The 23986-nt window shown below is 41.2% G+C and overlaps 1 pseudogene; it reads left to right on the top strand.

Moving 5' to 3' along the window:
- The first annotated feature begins 239 nt into the window (after positions 1-239).
- Positions 240-23986, top strand: part of LOC114416103 — an 80594-nt pseudogene continuing 56847 nt past the window's right edge.

Below are 23986 nucleotides of genomic sequence, written 5' to 3'. Positions count from 1 at the left end.
AGGAAGAAAAATTAGAAAAACAAAAGAAAAAGAAGGATAGTAAGGCCTTGTCTTCAAAGGCCAGGGGGAAGGAAAAAGAGGGAAAGGATTCCTCCAAGAAGATTTTTAAGAAGGAAAATCATTTTGCAACAAAAGGTGATATTAAAAGAGCACTCCTTCTTAAACAATCTTTCTGCCTTCTCCTATCAAGGGAAACATCCCTTAGCACTGCCACAATTCCTACATTTGAGACCTTACCCCCAAAGGTCCAAGAACTCTTACATGAATTTGGTGATATATTTCCCAAAGAGATACCCCCTGGGCTACCTCCTTTAAGGGGAATAGAACACCAAATAGATTTAGTCCCAGGAGCAAGCCTTCCTAATAGGCCAGCCTATAGGACTAACCCTCAAGAGATTAAGGAGATAGAGTCTCAGGTTAAAGAATTGTTGGAGAAGGGCTGGGTCCAAGAGAGCCTAAGCCCATGTGCTGTGCCAGTGTTGTTGGTGCCCAAAAAGGATGGTACGTGGAGAATGTGTACAGATTGCAGGGCCATCAACAACATCACTGTAAAGTATAGGCACCCCATTCCTAGACTTGATGATTTGCTTGATGAGTTGCATGGTGCCAATATCTTTTCAAAAATTGATCTTAAAAGTGGTTATCACCAAATCAGGATGAAAAAGGGTGATGAGTGGAAAACTGCTTTCAAGACCAAGTTTGGTTTGTATGAATGGCTAGTGATGCCTTTTGGGCTCACTAATGCACCAAGCACCTTTATGAGGCTTATGCATCATGTCTTAAGGGATTTCATAGGTAGATTTGTAGTTGTTTATTTTGATGATATTTTAGTGTATAGTAGGAGCCTAGATGATCACTTAGGACATCTCAGACAAGTTCTTTCAGTCCTTAGGAAAAACACCCTCTATGCAAATATAGAGAAGTGTACCTTTTGTGTAGATAATATAGTTTTCTTAGGTTTTGTAGTTGGTAGAAATGGGGTCCAAGTGGACTCTGAGAAAATCAAGGCCATCCAAGAATGGCCCACCCCAAAAAGTGTGGGAGATATTAGGAGCTTCCATGGGTTAGCAAGCTTCTATAGAAGGTTCGTTCCTAATTTCTCTACAATTGCATCACCTTTCAATGAGCTGGTGAAGAAGAATGTGGCATTTACCTGGGGTGAAAAACAAGAGCAAGCCTTTGCTTTGCTCAAAGAAAAGCTTACTAAGGCACCTGTTCTAGCTCTTCCTGACTTTTCTAAAACTTTTGAGCTAGAATGTGATGCCTCTGGAGTGGGAGTTGGAGCTGTATTGTTACAAGGTGGGCACCCTATTGCTTATTTTAGTGAAAAACTTCATAGTGCCACCCTCAACTACCCCACCTATGATTAAAAGCTTTATGCCTTAATAAGAGCCCTCCAAACTTGGGAACATTACCTTGTTTCCAAGGAATTTGTCATTCATAGTGATCATCAATCACTTAAGTACATTAGAGGGCAAAGCAAGTTAAACAAGAGGCATGCAAAATGGGTAGAGTGAGCAATTTCCATATGTTATCAAATACAAAAAGGGAAAAACAAATGTGGTAGCTGATGCCCTCTCTAGGAGACACACATTGTTTTGCTCCTTAGGAGCTCAAATTTTAGGATTTGATAATATTAGGGACTTGTATGCTTTAGATGAACATTTCTCTCCCATTTATGAGAGTTGTGGGAAAAAGGCCCAAGATGGATTCTATTTGGCTGAGGGGTATTTGTTCAAAGAGGGAAAGCTTTGCATACCCCAAGGATCCATTAGGAAATTACTTGTGAAAGAGAGCCATGAGGGTGGGCTCATGGGCCACTTTGGGATAGACAAGACCCTTGTCTTACTCAAAGAAAAGTTTTATTGGCCCTATATGAAGAAAGATGTCCATAAGCATTGCACTAGGTGTGTGGCTTGTTTACAAGCCAAGTCTAGGGTGATGCCTCATGGGCTATACACACCCTTACCCATCCCATCTGCACCTTGGGTAGACATTAGTACAGACTTTGTCCTTGGGCTTCCTAGAACCCAAAGAGGTGTAGACTCTATCTTTGTGGTGGTGGATAGGTTTAGCAAGATGGCACACTTTATACCATGCCACAAGGTGGATGATGCTTCCCACATCTCAAAACTCTTTTTCAAGGAAGTTGTGAGACTCCATGGTTTGCCTAGGACCATTGTGTCAGATAGAGATGCTAAGTTCCTTAGCCACTTCTGGAAAACCTTATGGGCTAAGCTAGGAACTAAACTTCTTTTCTCTACCACTTGTCATCCACAAACTGATGGGCAAACAAAGGTAGTGAATAGGTCTTTATCCACCCTTTTAAGGGCTCTTTTGAAAGGCAACCATAAGTCTTGGGATGAGTATCTTCCTCATGTAGAATTTGCCTACAACAGGGGGGTTCATAGAACCACCAAGCAGTCCCCTTTTGAGGTTGTCTATGGGTTCAATCCCCTAACACCGTTAGACCTCATTCCCCTCCCACTGGACACTTCTTTTATACATAAAGAAGGGGAATCTAGGTCAGAATTTGTAAAGAAGTTGCATGAGAGGGTTAAGAACCAAATAGAGAACCAAACAAAGGTGTATTCAACTAAAGGCAATAGAGGAAGAAAAGAGCTAGTTCTTAATGAGGGTGACTGGGTTTGGCTCCATCTTAGGAAGGATAGATTCCCTACTAAAAGGAAATCCAAGCTTAGCCCTAGAGGGGATGGACCTTTTCAGGTTTTGGAGAGGATCAATAACAATGCCTATAGGTTGGACCTCCCAGAAGAGTATGGAGTCAGCACCACTTTTAACATTTCTGATTTAACTCCTTTTGCAGGTGGAGCTGATATTGAGGAGGAGGAACTAACAGATTTGAGGTCAAATCCTCTTCAAGGGGAAGGGGATGATGCAATCCTCCCTAGGAAGGGACCAATCACTAGAACCATGAGCAAGGGGATCCAAGAAGATTGGGCTAGAGCTACTGAAGAAGGCCCTAGGGTTCTCATGAACCTTAGGGTAGATTTCTGAGCCCATGGGCCAAGGTTGGGTCCAATTATCTTTGTACATATTAGACTAGGATGTCATTATATTTGGTCCTTGTATTTAGGGCTCCATATTGTAGGTAGGGTACCCTAGAAATATAGGATTTTTTAGCCCTTGTATTTTTGGGCACCTAGACTAGTTTTTGTATTAGGGGTAGTTTTGTAATTTCACATGCACTAAGTGGATATTTGATGTGTGTGGTTGGAAATAAATTTAATTGAATTGGTAGAAGCCCAATCCAATTAAATTTTAGAGGGGGAGGTGAGCATTTGCTTACTACACCTCATTGCCACATCATATAGTCACACTTTGTGCATGTCCTTCATGCTTTTCATGCCTCATGACACCTAAGCACACTTAGTGGAGAATCTTGGAATTGATCTTAGATTAGTGGGCTGAACCATAACTAAAATTCACTAATCATAATTAGTGAAATTTTGGCTCCAAAGTTTGGCTCCACAAATTCAATTTCAAATTCAAGTGAAATTTGAATTTCCCTCCAATTTTGTGTGACACTTAGGCTATAAATAGAGGTCATGTGTGTGCATTTTTTTCAACTTTGATCATTTGAATATTAACTTCAGATTTCAGAGCTCTTTTTGAGCACAAAATTTCGTGCTCTTATCTCCCTCTCCCTTCATTCATCTCCTTCTTCCTCTAAGCTCTTATCCATGACCTCATATGGTGGTGAGCTTCTTCTAGACTCATCTTCTCCTTGAAGTGGCGTCTCCTCTCTCTCTTCCTTCTCCATTCCGCTGCCATTTATCTTCCAAGAAGCAAAGGAATCCATTGATGAAGAAGATCCTAGGCCTACAAGCTCCAATGGAGCTTGCATCAGATTTCCTCATCGCAATTGAGGATACGTAGGAGCAAAAGCCCTGCTTTTGTCGACCACCCCAAGAGATTGTTAATGGTCCAACGCCTTAACGTTTCTCTCCTTTCAAAACCAAGAGATCGTTAATGGTCCAATGCCTTAACGTTTCTCTCCTTTCCAAAAATCAAAAGATCGTTTAATGTTCCAACACCTTAAACGACTTTTGTTCGATTAAAATTGATCTTGTGGAAAAAGATCAAAACAACTTAACCAATGTTTAGTTCTGAAATAACTACGTAGGTCTGATTTCCTCATCGCAATTAAGGATACATAGGAGCGAGGGAAACACCCTTGTCGACCACACCAAAATTAAAAACATAAAAAGCATAAAAACACAAAAAGACATAAAAAAGGGAAAATACATAATTTTGAAGTCATATTTGCACACTTGATTAAAGGCTGTTGTCCCTTGTGACGGACACGTGAGGTGCTAATACCTTCGCCGTGCATAAAAACAACTCCCGAACCTTTCACGATTAAAGTTCGTAGACCACACCTTTTCTGGTTTTTCCGACGTTTTCCTTGAATAAACGTTGGTGGCGACTCTGTGCATTTTCCTCCCATGGAAGACGCACCTGTGAGCCTCACGCGCCCTCCCGCCGAAGGGTAGGTTGCGACACGCGCTTAGCGCTCAGATCCTCCGCTTAGCGCGACAACGTGACGTTTGGGTTTAAGGCCCATGCGCTTAGTGCCACCTCTCGTGCTAAGCCCAATTCAAGTTTCAAATTCCAGAGACATATCCAAGCTTAGTGCGAAGACACGCGCTTAGCGCTGTCTGCAGCTCTGATTGGTCCTACAATTTTCGTTTAGTCTGAGATGTTAGGTTTAGCGCCAATCCAAGCTTCAACTTACAGAGAGTAGTTCAGGCTTAGCGCAACAAGCGCGCTAAGCGCACTTCAAAAAACACTTCAAAGACAGTAAGGGATTGGCGCTTAGCGTATCCTACCCGCTAAGCCTAACTCATGAAGTTCACTTCCAGAGAGGATTTGGGGCTTAGGTTAGGATTGTGCGCTTAGTGCAACTATAATAAATGTTTCTAGTGAAGAAGTGGCGCTTAGCGCATCATCTCCGCTAAGCCCACTGCTTGAAGTTCAATTCTAGAGATGAAGTGGGGCTTAGCGCAACGATGTGTGCTTAGTTGAACTATTTAGCCAACTAATGAAGGGTCAAAGCGCTTAGCGCGAGTAAGATTAGGCTTAGCGCATGAAGACATTGCGCTTAGCGTAGGGGTTGCGCTTAGCAGATGGACAACTGTAAAAATTTTCTAACTCTTTTTCTGTCCATCTCTTAACACAAGTTGAAAACCCTTTTTCTCAATACTAAACAAGCTTAAGTCACATACAATGATAAGCAATTATCCTAAGCTACATGCAAGAAAAATAGAATTAAAAATGACTAGGTTGCCTCCTAGCAAGCGCTCTTTTAATGTCATTAGCTTGACGCATCTTCCTGTTATCCAGGGTCTAACAAGGTTCCTACTTCCAGAACCCTTTTCTCAGGTCTCTTTTCATCCATCACATGAACCTTCAAACAAAAGTTTTGGTCAGGCGGATCTTTATCCTCGTGGAATAAATCAAAGCTGATTTTTTGATCTTCTATGCCCATTTGTTGCATCTTCTTTCCCATGTCTACCATGCAACTTGCGGTAGACATGAATGGGCGTCCAAGTATAAAAGGAATATAAGAATCCTCTTCAATATCCATTACAACATGTCGCAACCTACCCTTCGGTGGGAGGGCGACGCGGGGCTCACGGGTGTGTCTTCCAAGGGAAAAAGGCACATGGAGTTGCCACCAACGCTTATTCGAGGAAAACATCAGAAAAACCAAAAATGTGTGGTCTATGAACTTTAATCGTGAAAGGTTCAAGAGTTGTTTTTATGAATGGGGAAGGTATTAGCACCCCACGCGTCCGTCACAAGAAACAACAACCTTCAATCAAGTGTGCAAATATGACTTCATAACTACGTGTTTTCCTTTTTTTATGTTTTTATGTATTTTCCCTTTTTTATGTTTTTAGCTTTTTATGGGCCTTTTGTATTTTTTGTCTTTTTGTGGTCGACAATGGTGTTTTCTTCGCTCCTACGTATCCTCAAGTGCGATGAGGAAATCAGACCTATGTAGTTCTTTGAGTAAGAACTAAACGTTGGTTAAGTTGTTTTTATCTTTTTCTGCAAAATCAATTTTAACCGAACAAAAGTCATTTAAGGCGTTGGACCATTAAACGATCATTTGATTCTTTTGAAAGGAGAGAAACGTTAAAGCATTGGACCATTAACGATCTCTTGGTTGTGAATGAAGACAAACGTTAAGGCATTCAACCATTAATGATCTCTTGCTTTTTTGAAAAGGGATGGTCGACAAAAGCGGGGTTTTTGTTCCTAGGTATCCTTGATTTGTGATGAGGAACTCAGACCTACGTAGTTCTTGCAAAAGCAGTAAAGTTATGTGTTGATTTTATGCTTTTGAACGGTCCATGTTAACTGATAAAAGCAAAGAGGACTGTTTTAAGGCATTGGACTTTAAAACGGTTTTAAGTGACTTTTGCGGACAAAGGCTTGATTTGTGAGTTGATTTTAGCCTTAGTTTCACCTTGGTTATTAGTCAATTCATTCAAAGAAACTTTCAAAGAAAAATGTTCGAGGTTACAGTGTGAACGATCGGTTAGATTTTGCTTTAACAGTGATTAAATGAGATTACAATGCAAATGGTTGGTTGAAATTCATTTTATCACTTATTAGGTGAGAAAACGACTTAAATAAACGGTTAAAAGCCCGTTAAACCGGAAGAAAAGAATGGATGAAGAACGACGGAAAATATTCATGAAATTGCTCACAAAAACGTCTCGGAAGCGTTACGAAGGCACCTCGACTTGGATTTTCTTCATGAAAACACATTTTTTCACCAAAAACTGCTGAAATGCATAGCCTAGTGTTGGATCAAGTGGTCTCGGAATAATTAAGAAGGGGGGGGGGTTGAATTAATTATTAATGAACCATTAATAATTAAAAATCTATCCTTCTTAATGTTACTAAAATCAATTAGGCTTTTACTATAATGTTAAGAAAGTAAAGAACAGAAATAGAAACTTAACCAAAAGTAAAAGCGATAATTAAAGTGCACAGCGGAATTTAAAAGTGTAGGGAAAAAGAAGACAAACACAAGAGTTTTATACTGGTTCGACAACAACCCGTGCCTACATCCAGTCCCCAAGCGACCTGCGGTCCTTGAGATTTCTTTTCAACCTTGTAAAAACCTTTACAAGCAAAGATCCACAAGGGATGTACGCTCCCTTGTTCTCTTTGAACAATCAAGTGGATGTACCCTCCACTTGAATTGATCCACAAGAGATGTACCCTCTCTTGTTCTGAGTTATAACAACCCAAGCAGATGTACCCTTTACTTGTACCACAAACGATGTACCCTCCAATGTGTTAAGACAAAGTTCTCAGGCGGTTAGTCCTTTGAAACTTTGTGAAGGGGAAACAAAAGATATCTCAGGCGGTTAGTCCTATGAAATCTTTTGTTTAAGGGAAAGGGAAGAATCAAATGAATTCTCAGATTGTGTTGTTTTGAATTCTTTGAAAAGGGAGAAGGGAGACACAAAAGAATTTAGGCGGTTAGTCCTTTGTTCTTTTGGAAAAGGGAGAAGAGAGACACAAAAAGAATTCAGGCGGTTAGTCCTTGGCGAATTCCTTTTGGCAAAGGTAGAAGAGAATGAAAAAGATGAATAGCACAAGTTTTTGAACAAAGAACTTTTCTTGAAAGAGAAAGTTTTGAACAAAAACTTTTAGAAAGATGAAGAGAAGATGAATCAGAAAAAATTTGTTGAAAGAGATGAAAGAAAATATTGAAAGATTGATTGAAAGAGATGATTGAGATGAATGAATATGTTTCATGCCAAGGTCACATATTTATAATTTCTTGATGACTCAAGTCAAAACTTGTAACTCTTGGCAATTCCTTTAAAACTAATTACTTAAAATGTTAAGACTTTTGAAAGAATCTTCAAAAATAAGTCACTTGAAGAATTGTGACTTTTGGAAATGAATTTTTCAAAAATAGTCACTGGTAATCGATTACCATTAAGGTGTAATCGATTACACATCAACAAATATGACTCTTCATTTTGAATTTTGAAAATCTTAACGTTTTAAAACACTGGTAATCAATTACATGTTTATGGTAATCGATTACAGCTTTGTAAAACAGTTTGAAAAACAATGCTAGCTACTGGTAATCGATTATCAGAGAGTTAAACTCTTTGGTAAAAGATTTTGTAAAAACTTCATGTGCTACTCAATGTTTTGAAAAACTTTTTTAATACTTATCTTGATTGATTCTTCTCTTGATTCTTGAATCTTGAATCTTGATTCTTGAAAACTTCATTCTTGAATCTTTGGAATTTGCTTGACTCTTGATTCTTTGGCATCATCAAAATAACCTTGGAAGACATTGCTTCCACACCTAGGGGTCCGGAATCAATTTACACAGCCTCCTTCCCCTATTAATAGCCAAAATAGGGAGGAGGTTGCCACCCAGCTCGCCAGGGCGAGCCTAGGCTTCCTAAGGAAGTTTCCTGATGCACCCCCCAAATTAATAAGTTCACCTCTCTTTTCGTACTTTATGGAAAAGTTATGGAAGCCTTATGGAAGCCTTTTTGACTTGATTTTCACTATTTTATCTTCCCTTTCACCAATATTAAGTGAAATATAATTACCAAGGGCTTTCAGAAATTTTACGGAAGCCCAGAGGCCATTTTTCAACAAAACGGGGGAGGTAGCTGCCGCGCAGCTCGCCCCAGCAAGCTAGGTTGCTTCCACCTTAAGCAACCCAACTTTCGGGCCCAGATTTGAAAATTTCTATTTACACCCCCTAGTTTTACTAAATGCACCCTCTTTGTGTTTTTCTGCTGATTTCTTTCCGAAACCTCTCGAAACTTTACAGGTTGCATGTTGATGTGTGTTAAGTCTTCCGGAGTGATCAACAATGGTCCCCAGACGAAATTACAATCTATTTACACCCCGCCTTTTGTGTTATTCTGCCAATTTCTTTCCGAAACCTCTTGAAACTTTACAGGTTCCATGGCGATGAGTTTTAACTATTCTGGAGTGATCAACAATGGTCCCCGGATGAAATTATAGTCTATTTACACCCTCACTTTGCTAAATACACCCCTGTTTTCATGCTTTTGGCCGGTTTCTTTCTGAAACGTCACAGAACTTTACGAATTTCATGGTGATGGGCGTTAAGCTTTTGAAGTAGTCAAACGTGGTCTACATACCAACAAACAATAGTCCTAGGACAAAATTAGGGTATGATAGTTGCCCCTCTTTACTTATCTTTTATTGGAGATAAATGGAAAGTAAAGATAAAACACTAATTTCGTTAGAGCTGAATCATCCGACCGGACGCTAGCGAAAGTCCAAGTAGTAAAACTTGTGGAAGCACGAAGACACTAAGATTCCTCCTTTTCTCGTTTTGTTCTTCTCTTTTCCATTATTATTATTATTTATTATTATTATTATATTTTTTTATTTTTTCTTATACACACACACACACACACACACACACACACACACACACACACACACACACACATATATATATATATATATATATATATATATATATATATATATATATATATATATATATATATATATATATATATATATATATATATATATATATTAGGTGAAGACATTGTCGTCCTGAAAATGCAGATGAGGACATCATCACTTTTTGAAGGCATGCAATGACTGAAGACATTGTCGTCTTCGAAATGTGGATGAGGGTCATTGTCGCCTTTTGAAGGCATGCAATGACTAAAGACATTTTTGTCTCCAAAATGTGCATGAGGGTCATTGTCGCCTTTTGAAGGCATGCATTGACTGAAGACATTTTTGTCTTCGAAATGTGTGTTGCGGATAACCCATGGGTGTCTCCGCATGCTACCTGACTTCTCACAGGTCGGGGTAGCAGAATTGTGTGTTTGTACGAACATCTGCTGGGTATGTCCGCCTGCCACATGGCTCATGGGTCAGGATAAGCAGATGTTGTGTTTATATGGACAACTGCTGGGTATGTCCGCCTGCCACCTGACACATGGGTCAGGATCAACAGATGTTGTTTTTGTACGAACAACCACTGGGTATGTTCGCTTGCCACCTGACGCCTGAGCCGAGATCAACAGATGTTGTGAACAACCCACTAGGTATGTCTGCCTACCACCTGACGCATGGGTCGGGATCAACAGATGTTGTTTTTGTGCGGACAACCGCTTGGTATGTCCACCTACCACCTGACGCATGGGTCGAGATCAATAGATGTTTTTTTTTTTGAACGGATAACCACTTGGGATATTTCCGCCTGCCACCTGACGCATGGGTCAGGATTAGCAGATGTTGTCTTTGTACGGATAACCACTTGGGGTATTTATGCTTGCCACCTGACGCATGGGTCAGGATCAGTAGATGTTGTCTTTATACGGATAACCACTTGGGGTATTTCCGCCTGCCACCTGACGCATGGGTCAGGATGAACAAATGTTGTCTTTGTACGGATAACCACTTGGCGTATTTCCACCTGCCACCTGACGCATGGGTCAGGATTAGCAGATGTTGTCTTTGTACGTATAACCACTTGAGGTATTTCCGTCTGCCACCTGACACATGGGTCAGGATTAACAGATTTTGTCTTTGTATGGATAACCACTTGGGAATTTCCGCCTGCCACCTGACGCATGGGTCAGGATGAGCAGGTGTTGTCTTTGTATGGATAACCACTTGGAGTATTTCTGCTTGACACCTGACGCATGAGTTAGGATTAGCAGATGTTGTCTTTGTACGAATAACCACTTGGGGTATTTCTGCTTGCCTCCTGACGTATGGATAAGGATTAACAGATGTTGTGTTTGTACGAATAACCACTTGGGGTATTTCCGCCTGCCACCTAACGAATGGGTCAGGATTAGTAGATGTTATCTTTGTATGGATAACCACTTGGGGTATTTCCACCTGCCACCTGATTCATGGGTCAGGATTAGCAGATGTTGTCTTTGTACGGATAACCACTTGGGGTATTTCCGCTTGCAACTTGACGCATGGGTTAGGAGATGTTGTCTTTGTACAGACAACCGCTGGGTATGCTTGCCTGCCACCTAACCCGTGGGTCAGGATCAATAGATGTTGTCTGTGAGACTAAAATAGTCTAGATCGGAAGATGCTAACATCTCTAGAAAGGGTGCAGATGACCACAATGGTCTCTGCTTGTCAATTGGACTTGGGGTGTTTGAATGATGAGGTGCGGATAATTGTGAGGTGTCTCCGCATGCTACCGAACTTCTCAGGTCATGATAGCAAAAGATGTGCGCGGATAACCATCGGGTGTCTCTGCATGCCACCGGACTCACGGGTCACGATAGCAAAAGGTGGGGGTGGTCGACAAAAGCTGGACTTTTGCTCATACGTATCCTCAAATTGTGATGAGGAACTCAGACCTACTGATCGAGGTCGTACCCGAATCAAATAAACATAAAAATGCAGTAACTAGGAAGTGATCTTAGGTCGTTTCTGTCGCAACGTGCCCTTCGCGGGCGAGCGAGGGCGAGGCTCTCGGGTGCGCTTTCCAAAGGAGGAAAGATGCGCGGAGTCGCCACCAACGTTTATTTGTGGGAAACGTCGGAAAAACCAAAGGAAACCGGTCAAAATGAAAATTCTAAGTTCGGGAGTTGTATTTACGCTTGAGGAAGGTATTAGCACCTCTTACGTGTGTCTCGAAGGACAACAGCCTATTTTTCAGAATTGTGGAAATTGTGTCATCTTAACTTTTAGTTCTTTTTATTTTTTGAGGTCGACAAAAGCGGGGCTTTTGCTCCTACGTACCCTCCTTTGAAGAGGAAATCAAACCTACGTAATTCTTTCTTATGCGTGAATCAAGCGATTCTTTTTACTTGAAGGGTGATCATTTTAAGGCGTTGGACCTTAAAAATGATCCATTTTACTTGGTAAGAAACTGAAATGATAAACTTTCAAAACCCTATTTTTGTGGACGAGCTTGACTAGGCGAGTTGATTTTAGCCTTAGTTTCACTTTAGTTATTAGTCAATTCAATTAAGAATGAGAAATCCCAAAGAGAAAACGTCCGATTGATTTTTCACTTTATTTTACTAAAAGGTATTTTTCCGATTATTATATTATTATTTTACCTCTTTTTTGATTTCCAACGAGGTTACGGCACGACCAAACGGTCGAAATTCATTTTAACCGAAATTAACGGATGATACAATTCAAACGATCGGTGGAAATTTATTTTAATTTTAGATCATGCGAGGAAATGACTTAAATAAATGGCTTAAGCACGTCAAAATGGGGTATAAAAAGCGAATGAAAACGAGAATAAAAATACATGAAACAAAATGTGGACCACCACGGGTACATAGAATGAATTGAAAAGCTCGGTTTGAGGTACTTACCCGTTGAAGACTGAAGAAAACGAAGAACGAACGATGAATCTTGAAGAACGGTCGAGAATCTTCGCGTAATTACTCACGGAAACGTTACAGAAACGTTACAAAAGCGCCTCGGCTTGAATTTTTTTCACGGAACTAATTTTCCTCAGCAATTTCGAGAGAGAGAGAAGTGCCTAAGAAGCTGAACCCTTTTCTTCTTCACTTCTCCCCCTATTTATAGCAAAATAGGGGAGAAGCTTGCCGCCTAGCTCGCCCAGGTGAGCAAGGTTGCTTCCTGGTTTCTATTTGCACCCCCATTTTTACTAAATGCACCCCCTTCTATTTTTTTTGGTAATTCTTTTTCCGTAACGTTACGAAACTTTACGAATTTCGTAATGATACTTACTTTCCTTCCGCAAGGTTACGAATCCTTACGGATTATGTATTTACTCTTTTTTAGCTTTCGAAGAAGTTACGGAAACCCACGGATTGCACAAAGACACCTCTTTTCGATTTCCGCCACATTACAGAATTTCACGGATCGCGCAAGCCTGCTTCCTTTTGATTTCTGAGACGTCTCGGGACTTCATTTATTGTGCAACAAAGAACGCCAAGTATCTCAAAGCGGCTAACCAAAGGTTGCATGTCATCAAGTAATAATCCCCGAACGAAATTAGGGTATGACAGTTGCCCCTCTTTACTTACCTCTCATCGGAGATAAGAGGAAAGCAAAGATAGGACACTGATTTCGTCCGTCCTGCCCTTTCCGTGATGATGACTCTTGTCTCTACTCCTTCTTTTTTTCTTCTGCACAAAACAAAATACAAACAACAACCAGAACAACGAATATAATACACATATACACATACTTGGCGAAGGAACCGATCTGGAAAACAACAGAATAACGTGTTTCCCAGTCACCAGAGGCTTCGCACTTGATAATGGAGAACACATGAACAGCGCTAGGCAATGACATTCATGGTGCTCCGAACAAAGGTGGAGTATGGAGGATTGCCTTGAGGGTCCGCACTTAGGCAATCATGAAACACAGCTCCAAACTCGAAAGTGGAGGACACATGAACAGCCCTAAGCAATAACATTCATGTGGCTCCGGAAAAGGGTGAGAATGGAGGATTGCCTTGAGGGTCCTCACTTAGGCAATTATGAAACACAGCTCCAAACTCGAAAATGGAGGACACATGAATGACAACGCAATTCATTCATGGGGCTCCGAAAAAGGGTGAGAATGAAGGATTGCCTTGAGGGTCCTCTCTTAGGCAATCATGGAACACAGCTCCAAACTCGAAAATGGAGGACACATGAATGACAACGCAATTCATTCATGGGGCTCCGAAAAAGGGTGAGAATGGAGGATTGCCTTGAGGGTGCTCTCTTAGGCAATCATGGAACACAGCTCCAAACTCGAAAGTGGAGGACACATGAACAACCCTAAGCAATAACGTTCATGGGGCTCCGGAAAAGGGTGAGAATGGAGGATTGCCTTGAGGGTCCTCTCTTAGGCAATCATGAAACACAGCTCCAAACTCGAAAGTGGAGGACACATGAATAGCCCTAAGCAATAACATTCATGTGGCTCCGGAAAAGGGTGAGAATGGAGGATTGCCTTGAGGGTCCTCACTTAGGCAATCATGAAACACAGCTCGAAACTCGAAAATGAAGGACACATGAATGACAATGCAATTCATTCATGGGGCTCCGAAAAAGGGTGAGAATGGAGGATTGCCTTGAGGGTCCTCTCTTAGGCAATCATGGAACACAGCTCCAAACTCGAAAATGGAGGACACATGAATGACAACGCAATTCATTCATGGGGCTCCGAAAAAGGGTGAGAATGGAGGATTGCCTTGAGGGTCCTCTCTTAGGCAATCATGAAACACAGCTCCAAACTCGAAAGTGGAGGACACATGAACGAAAATGCAATTCATGGGCTCCGAAAAAGGGTGAGAATGGAGGATTGCCTTGAGGGTCCTCTCTTAGGCAATCATGGAACACAGCTCCAAACTCGAAAGTGGAGGACACATGAACGAAAACGCAATTCATGGGCTCTGAAAAAGGGGGAGAATGGAGGATTGCCTTGAGGGTCCTCTCTTAGGCAATCATGAAACACAGCTCCAAACTCGAAAATGGAGGACACATGAATGACAACGCAATTCATTCATGGGGCTCCAGAAAAGGGTGAGAATGGAGGATTGCCTTGAGGGTCCTCTCTTAGGCAATCATGGAACACAACTCTAAACTCGAAAATGGAGGACACATGAATGACAACGCAATTCATTCATGGGGCTCCGAAAAAGGGAGAGAATGGAGGATTGCCTTGAGGGTCCTCTCTTAGGCAATCATGAAACACAACTTCAAACTCGAAAGTGGAGGACACATGAACAACCCTAAGCAATAACATTCATGGGGCTCCAAAAAAGGGTGAGAATGGAGGATTGCCTTGAGGGTCCTCTCTTAGGCAATCATGAAACACAGCTCCAAACTCGAAAGTGGAGGACACATGAACAGCCCTAAGCAATAATGTTCATGGGGCTCCGGAAAAGGTTGAGAATGGAGGATTGCCTTGAGGGTCCTCTCTTAGGCAATCATGGAACACAACTCCAAACTCGAAAGTGGAGAACACATGAACGAAAACACAATTCATGGAGCTCCGAAAAGGGGGTTGGCGGGACCGAACGGTCCATCGGGTTTTTCCACCTAAAAGGATAACATGCTTTTTGCAAAGAAAAATAAATCATTCGCGAGAGCATCACATATGAGAGAAACAATATACTTGTGTCAAGGGTAATCTTCCTTGTAATCGAGAATGAAGGGTAGGATGTCAACTTCTAGCTTTCAAATGAACACGCAGGGGAATCATCGGGCTAAGCAAAAAATAAATCACTCATAGTGTATAAAACTCACAAGGCAAGTGTTTTATCCTATTCCCAAACCATAACTGCACCATGACTTCATTTTGCACACGATTTCCTATCGAATCAGAGATCACACGTACGATCACAGATCAATAGGATTTTCTCGAGGGTAGTGTTTTTTGGAGAGGAAACTGGGTATTTTGGTCTTTTCCTCTTTGTTCATGTGGGGTGGGATATTGCCAGTCAAAAATGATTCTGAGTGGCAATCTGGCTTTGAAGAATTTCTGTCTTCTTTCTTTTATTGATCGAGAATTGCTTCTTTACCCTTTTCACTTCTTTTCGATCCTTGATCGGGAATCCTTCTTTCCTTTCTTCTGTTCTTTTCTTTATTTTTATCTTTTTCTTTTTCTTTCTTTCCATTTCTTCCTTTTCTTTCTTTTCACTTTTCCTTCCCCCATCCCTTTCTTTGGGAAATCGAGTTTAGCATTCTATTTGCTCTCCCTTGAGGAGATTCCGCTGTCCTTTGCTTCGGGGGAATGAATGAGGATTCTCTTTTTCTTTTTAGGCCAAGGTTCAAAGAGGGCTAAGGTTGTGTCTCAATGGGATCTTTTATCGTGGGAACCCCAATCTTGATATCTGGGGCGAGACAAATTTGAGTGTCAAGGCGTCGATTTCGGGTCGAACTTCCACATTATTCCATAAGGCACGCGTGACAATGATGATTTGAAAACAACATGCAAAATTAGTCATGGCTACAGCCAGGTGGGCTCTCAAGCATCCCGTTTATGGCATTGTGACACTACGGTTGGGATTTTACCCAGACAGACCCAACGTTTCCAAATTATGTTCTTTCATCAGTTCAATGAATTCATCCATTCTTATCTCGGTTCATTCCGGAAGATAAACTCTTAGCATCAGTCCATTGTTTCCAGAAGATGCGTTTGCTCTTTACGAATGATTTATACTTCTTAACTATAACATGTCGACCTTCGCGGTCTTTCTTTCTCTTTACTTTTTTGTTTTATTTTTATATATGTTCACTAAAACTATACACCTGTGGTCCTTTATGAGGAAAATCTTTCTTTGTACATCTATATTTTTATACATGACAAGCTGTTTCTGTACACGCATTAGAACTCTTCTTTTTACGTCACACGGTCTATATACAAACCCTATTTACATTCAAAGATTTTTTCATTTTTCCCAACACACACTTATGGTTCACACAAAGGTTTCTTCATATACACTCGTTGCTCACACACACAAGAATTCCTTTCCACGCATCATTTACACATAAGAATCCTTCTATACACATTTTCCTTTTACATACATGTATAAATAAAAACCTTTTTCTTTTCTTTATGAACATGAATTTTATTCACAACGCTTCTTTCTTTTTATTAGGATTTTTGGTTCATTTTATTTTTAGGACAACGTTCCTAAATGGAAAACTCCACACGACTCCGGAATTTCAAAAAACGCTATTGACAACAACGAAGTAAATACTAACGTAACAGTTCAAACGACATGTATGCACAAAACAAAAGTCAATCAAAACGAAACAAACGTTAGTCCCTCAGTTAAACAAAAGATAGCATACAAATGATAAATGATGGAATATACGAATTTGGGGATCCTACAGTCATGTGGCTCCGCATGCCACCGGGCTCTTGGGTCACGGTAACAAAAAGTGGGGTGGTCGACAAAAGCAGGGCTTTTGCTCCTACGTATCCTCAATTTGTGATGAGGAACTCAGACCTACGTAGTTCTTGATAATTGTGAGACTAAAAACAGTCTCAGTGTTTTTTTCACCAAAATGCGAACATACTTTAGTAAAGAGACAAAACTTCCAACTGATCAGAGCAACATATGCTTTTGGATGAAAAACAATGTGTCTATCGGGGAAGGAGAGTATGCTGATGAAATTTTCTCATAACCGTAAATGAGATTTTGGATGTTAGCATTTCGTTTCTAAACGACCATTTAGAGGAAACACTGGGTCCAACAAAGATAGGAGAAAATCACTCAAAGTGTATCAATCTCACACATGTAAGTGTTTTATCCTAATTCCGAACCATAGATATGTCATGATTTGATTTTGCAAATCATTTCCCATCAAATCAAATATTACATGCGTGATCATAGATCAATAGGACTTATTTTGGGAATGGTTTTTAGGTGGGGAATTTGGCTTTGAGTGTTTTTGCCTTTTCCTTTTCTGTTTTTGTTTAGTGTGTGGCGAGAAAGTCGCTAGCGCACAGGATTTTGTCAGCAATCAAAGGGAGAGGACCACTTTAGGTCGTGGTTTCCTTTCTTTTTTGTTTATTTGGTGACAATTCTATATTGTTCAGATATTGTCTGGTCCGAAGACCTTTCTGCATATTTCTTTTGTTTTCTTCCAATCCTTGATTGGGAATTTTCCTTTCTTTTTTTTTTTTCTTTCTCCCACTCTTTCATTGGAATTTTCTTTCTGTTTTGTGTCTTCTCCCTTTCTTGGATTGGGAATTCTCTCTTCTTTTTTTGTGTCTTCTCCCTTTCTTGGATTGGGAATTTTCCTTCTCTTTGTGTTTTCTTCCGAGGGTAAGGATTATGGTGAGTTGGGATTTTGGCTCAAGGCTTGTAGAACGGCTGGTCATGATATATGTCAGGGTTTGGCCAGCGGTTCAGGGATAAAGGGGATGTCCTACATTATTTCCATGATACACATGCAACAATGATGATTAGGAAATTTTATGCAAAACTGGTCATGCATGCACCTATGTGGACACTCAAGCATCAAGTTTTTTATGGTCATGTGACACTAGGGCTCAGGATTCATTTTCCCTATTTAAGCCAACCCAGCGTTTCCAAAATACGTTCTTTTATCAATTCATGCATTCATCCGAGTCCATTTTGGGTGTTCGAAAAACTTTTCACAGCATTTACCCTTCAAATGTGTACACATTTTTTTCAAAAACTGGTTATGATCAGTGAATTTTTTCAAAGAAAGGCTGGAAGTTATCCCTTTTCAAAATCATGTTGGCTTTTCAGCTAGACAATATTTTACTTTTCTGTTTTCTGTCGTTGTTTTTTTTTCATGAGGTATTTTGCTACCTACACATCTATATTTTGTGAAGTATTTTTGCTACATACATGCATATTCAAGGTATCTTTCTACCTAAACATACATATATATATTTTGTGAAGTATTTTTTACTACATACATGCATATCCAAGGTATCTTTCTACCTAAACATACATATATACATATATATTTTTTTTGTGAGGTATGACTACCTTCCGAGCTTGTGCTTGTTTTATTTAAATTCCTAGGATCATGAGCAACTAGGTGTGTCCTACTATTACTTGAGAAACAAAAGTGATCAAATAACAAGCAGAGATTTAAAAGGTACTAGGTTGCCTCCTAGTAGCGCTTCTTTAACGTCTTGAGCTGGACGCGTGATGGCTTGTCGGTCACGGACCTAGTACTTTGCTTACCTTTGGCTCTGGACTTTGGTCGCCTATTGGTCAGCCATGGGTCATAAGCAACGCTCTAACCTTTTTGTGGATGAGCTGAGGTGAACTCTAGAGGTGATGGCGGTGCGTCTGTTGCCCGCTGCCGGCCATCCCCAGGCTGCTGTGGTATTTCGCCCTGTGCCTACCTAGGGACGCAATACTTCTTGATGAAAGCTCGATTAGTAGGGGGCCTGATGCCCTTGCTGGAGGTGACAGGTACTCCGTAGAATTGACAGAGACCCATAATTAGAGCTTGACAACTCCAAGACCCTGTTGGACTTCTTCGGGTCCACTGGGTGTCTTGCAGGCGCGATCCCTGCAAACAATAGATGAAATTAGAAATCAGTTGAGCGATGTGCATACTTACCTATGTCATGATGACGGCACAGACCAACCGATCCATCTGCAGGGGGGAAACGAGCACCCTGTAGGACTACAGAGGCCCGTAACCAGAGCTGGAAACCCCAGGGCCCTGTTGGACTTCTTTGGGCCCACTGGGCGTCTTGTGGGCGCGATCCCTGAAAACAATAGATGACATCAGAAATCAATTGAACCATGTGCATACTTACCTATGTCATGACGGCACAGACCAACCGATACATCTGCAGGGGGAGATTGGCATTGTGGTCGCCGGGCAGAATGTTACTAAATAGCAACGTCATACATATCCATGTAAAAGTGGTCATGTTGGTGCGCATGATCTACACTCGTCTTTTTGCAGCGGCACGGGTGAAATCTTGCCCCGGTATGCATAGTTGATGCGTGATAGCCTTCCTCTCTGGATGTGCTCGCACAGTTGGTCGCCTTCCAATATCAGGGGGTAGCCCAGGAACCGTTGAAAAGAAACCGTGGCCCCCGTAACCGGGAGTGCAAATCTCGGTTAAGCATCTAAGGGCAAAGGACCTTATATTCTTCTAAGGTGTGGGTATGGAGCACACTGAAAATGAGGACGCGTAGCCCTCTAAAGGCGAGGGCGTGCAGCCCTCTGCAGGCGAGGACATATAGTCCTCTAAAGGTGATAGGTACTAGTACCCAAGGGTCCACCTTTATGAGAGAACAAGAGATTGGCCCATTGAGAGGGTCGGTCATCCAACAAGATTGGACACGAGATGTAGGAAATCTATGCAGTTAACATGATATTTAGGGATGCGGACGCATGCAACCTTTGTTGTGAAATTTGGTAACGCTGACCTCATATGAAACAATGCAATGCAATGGAAAGTTGTACAATGTTCATGACATTCTTTCCCTATTTTGTGATTTTGATTTAACCATTTTGGAAAACACAGATTGACTGTCCTTTTGAAAAAGGTGATAATTCATGCAACCTTATCCTATCTTTTGCAAATCTCTCCGGGAACTCCCTCAGAGTGTATGTTCTGTTTGATTTAGTCACTTGACCATTTTGGAGTAACGGCAATGGAGCCGTTTGACGTTTAATCAAATTATTGAAATTCCAGGGTTTGTCTCCCCCCCTCTCTTTTTTCTTGTTTAAGAACATCGACGGGTGAGGACTTTTGATCTGCCCCTTTATTTACTTGAGGCTCATGCACGATGCCCCTCATTGCCCCAGTGTAAGGCTTTGAGGTACCAATTGTTATCTTTCGTCATGACCTTGTAGCTGGGATCCTATTCGGTGAGAACTTCTAATCTGCCCCTAGGTTCGCTTGAGGTTTTTGCATGGTTCCTTTCATTGCCCCAGTGTAGGGCTTTGAGGTACAATCATTGTCTTTCGTCATGACCTTGTAGCAAGGAACCTATTGGGTGAGAATTTCTAATATGCCCCTAGGTTCGTTTGAGGTTTATGCATGGGGCCTTTCATTGCCCCAGTGTAGGGCTTAGAGGTACAAATTGTTGTCTTGTTTTCACTACCTCGTAGTGAGGAAGAATGAAAGAAGCAGTTGATTCTTGCAAAAAGAATTTTCCAAGGACGAGAAATAGTTGAAGGATTTTTCAGTTGATGGATTCAAGTCAAATGACTCCTATGTAGAAGCAAGATGTTTTGATGTCTTGATGATGCTAAAGGATCAAGTGCTTCTAAGTTTTATTCAAGACAAGAATCCAAGAAAGTCAAGATATATGATCAAGTTTGATCTCTTAGAATCTTTAGGAAGAAGTTTCCAAATTGAAAACAAACAAAAGGTTTGACCAAAGAATTCTATCATTTCAAATTAAGATTTGCTCTCTGGTAATCGATTACCAGCAGCTGAAAAATGTTTATAACAGTCACTAGAAATTTGAATTCAAAATTTATAACGTGTAATTGATTACACATGGACGGTAATTGATTACCAGCAGTTTGTTGAACGTTTTAATTCAAATTTTTAAAACCTGTAATCGATTACACAAGTCTTGTAATTGATTACCAGAGGGGATTTTCAGAATATAATTTCCAAGAGTCACATCTGTTCAACTGGTTTATGAATGGCCATCAAAGGTCTATTTATGTGTGACTTGGAAACACGAATTTAAAGAGATCTTTTATTGCCCAAAAAGTTTTGTCCTCTCAAAAGATTAAGAGTTTTTCTAAACTGAAATGTCTTTATCCTCTCAAAAAGATTCCTTGGTCAACCACTTGCATATTCAATAAGGAATTTTGATTGATCTTCATTTTACAATCTACCTCTTTTAAGAGAGATTTCTTCTTCTCTTCTTCTTATTTTTGAAAAGGGATTAAGAGACCGTGGGTCTCTTGTTGTAGGGGATTCTTGAACACAAGGGAAGGGTTGTCCCTGTGTCACATGAATGTCTTGAAAACACAGTCAATCAAATGCCCCCCCTTTATTTTGAACTTTTTTATTTATTTTGAAACTTATTGGTTTTGAATTTTACTCGTTGTTTTACGGCACCCCCACCAACGGTCTTGGAAGTCCCAAACTCAGGAGCATAGGTCGCTTTAGCAAATTGACCAATGGCTTGCACTCACTTCCGGTGAAAGTTGAAAATCCTGATGAGTCATCAGAGACATCTAACAACAACTTTCAAAATTGCCCCATGTGTGGCATCTCTTGTCAATGTCAGGATTTACACGCGATTCTCCTCAAATTTCAGCCAGCCCATATCAATTAGACCTTGCACCTTACGCTTCAGAGCCCTACAATGCTCAATGGAATGCCCCGGGGCTTCTCCGTGACAAGCACACGTTGCGTTCGAGTCGTATTCTCGGAAAAATGGAGGTTGATGAACCTTGGTTGGGGTTATGGCTACCATTGAATTATCAAGTAGACATGGGAGCAAGTCAGCATAAGACACTGGAATTGGGGTGAATTCTACAGGCTTTCTCGCTGCAAAATTCATTTCTTGGTTGGTGTTTTGGTTTACGCTAAAGGTGGCGTTTGTCATTGGAAGTGCAGTAGGTAGGCTTTGTGGTTGATTTTAGGGATGGCCTTTTTGGATAACTGGGTGGTGGGTAAGGAGAATGTTTGTTATTGGCTGAGTAATGACATTGTTGGTTTGGTGGGAAACTTGGCTGTATTGGAATGGCAGTCACAGCACGGGCTTCTCCTTCATCCTCACCCTCTTCATTTGCCCTAGTTTTCTCATTCGTCCAAGCAGGATGACTAAATTTGCCTTTTTTCAGACCCACATTGATCCTTTCATTGGCAAAGACCAAATCCACAAAGCTTTGAAGGTGCGTAGCCCACCATTTTCCATAGTAGAATACTGGTAATGTGTCTACTATCATTGTCATCATTTTTTTCGTCATTGAGGTGCCACTTGAGCTGCCAGGTTCTCCACCTTTGGGCGTATTCTTTGAAAGATCCGTGCCCCCTTTTTTGCACATATTTTGTAGTTGCATCCTATCCGAAGCCATTATACCGACCCTGCCTAACGAAGGCAACCATTAGGTCCTCCCAGGAATGGACTCGGGAAGGTTCCAAGTTAGTGTACCAGGTAACAACTACCCCAGTAAGACTTTCTTGGAAGGAATGTATCAACAATTCCTCATCTTTTGCGTATGCCCCCATCTTCCGACAATACATCTTTAGATGGTTCTTGGGGCAAGTAGTCCCCTTGTAATTGTCAAAGTCCGGCACCTTGAACTTGGGAGGGGTGATGATATTGGGTTCTAGGAACAACTCTTTTAGGTTAGCAAAGGCATAATCTTCACCTCCTTCAATGGCCCTAAGCCTTTCCTCTAAATGATCCAACTTTTCCATTTCTGCCATAGCACGAGGGTTTTTACTTGTTGTGGAATGCAAGAGGTGTAGCTGGGGGTGATACTGAGGGCCTTCCGAAGTGTTTTCAAGGGGTATACCACCAACTGCTTGCCCTTCAGTGGCATATCCGAGCCAAGGCTCGAAGTCGGCTAGATTGTGATGGGGAATTTCATATGTCTCCCCCACGGTTTAAGAGACATGTGCATGATCAGCTTGGGGTTGCTGGCTCTCAATGGGTATAGGAGTGGAGTTATTGACATTCTTATTGGGAGCGTACGCCACATTGGGTGGCGTATAGTTGAGAGGCAAGCCACATGGCGGGAAGGCGTGCTCGTTTTGAATTTGCACATCATGGGGGCTGCCCATACTTCCCCAATCTTTGCCTACCATAGCTGAGGTTTGATGATTCATTTGGTTGAGGCTAGATTGGGGCATCGGATTCACCTTAGCAACAGTGCTGGTAGCGGTAACTGCAACTGCACTGGCTTCCATTATCTTCTTCATGATCATCATGGCCTCCATCATCATGGCCATTTGCTCTTTCATGGCCTCCATGTCGGCCTTCATCTTCTCTTGTACCTCCTCTACCTTACCCATTACTCTAGCTCTATCATAGGTTCGGTGAGGGCGCCGTAAAGCGCGTTCTTTTTCTTTTTTATAACAATGATTAAGTTCTTCTTCTTTTTTTTTCAAGGAAAGAATGCAATGAGCAACGCAACCAATGAACAACATGGATGTATGCGAATGATGCCTAGTTGAAGTATTGCGAATTTTTACGCAGGATATGGGGTTGAATCAATTTAGATTTTCAACATGGTCCATGACATCTTCGTCAAGGTGAAACTGGAAGTAACAGGGACATCGACAACCCTAAATGTGTTTGGCAGTAGACGAAACAGCGATGCAACACGATCCATCTTTTGCCCCAATTTTTTTAAGATGGTCACTTCCATACTTCAACTTGACTCGATGAACCTTTTCGTAAAAGCACGAGCATGGTTCAACCCCATAACCCAGGGAATGGTAATTTTGATCGCCAATACTTCATCAACAATTCATAGGGATGAAAGACTCGGGAATATGCATGCTATGCATGGAA

Source organism: Glycine soja, chromosome 6 (genome assembly GCF_004193775.1).
Source record: "Glycine soja cultivar W05 chromosome 6, ASM419377v2, whole genome shotgun sequence".
Taxonomy (NCBI): Eukaryota; Viridiplantae; Streptophyta; class Magnoliopsida; order Fabales; family Fabaceae; genus Glycine; species Glycine soja.
This window is presented reverse-complemented; position numbering and strand designations above follow the sequence as displayed.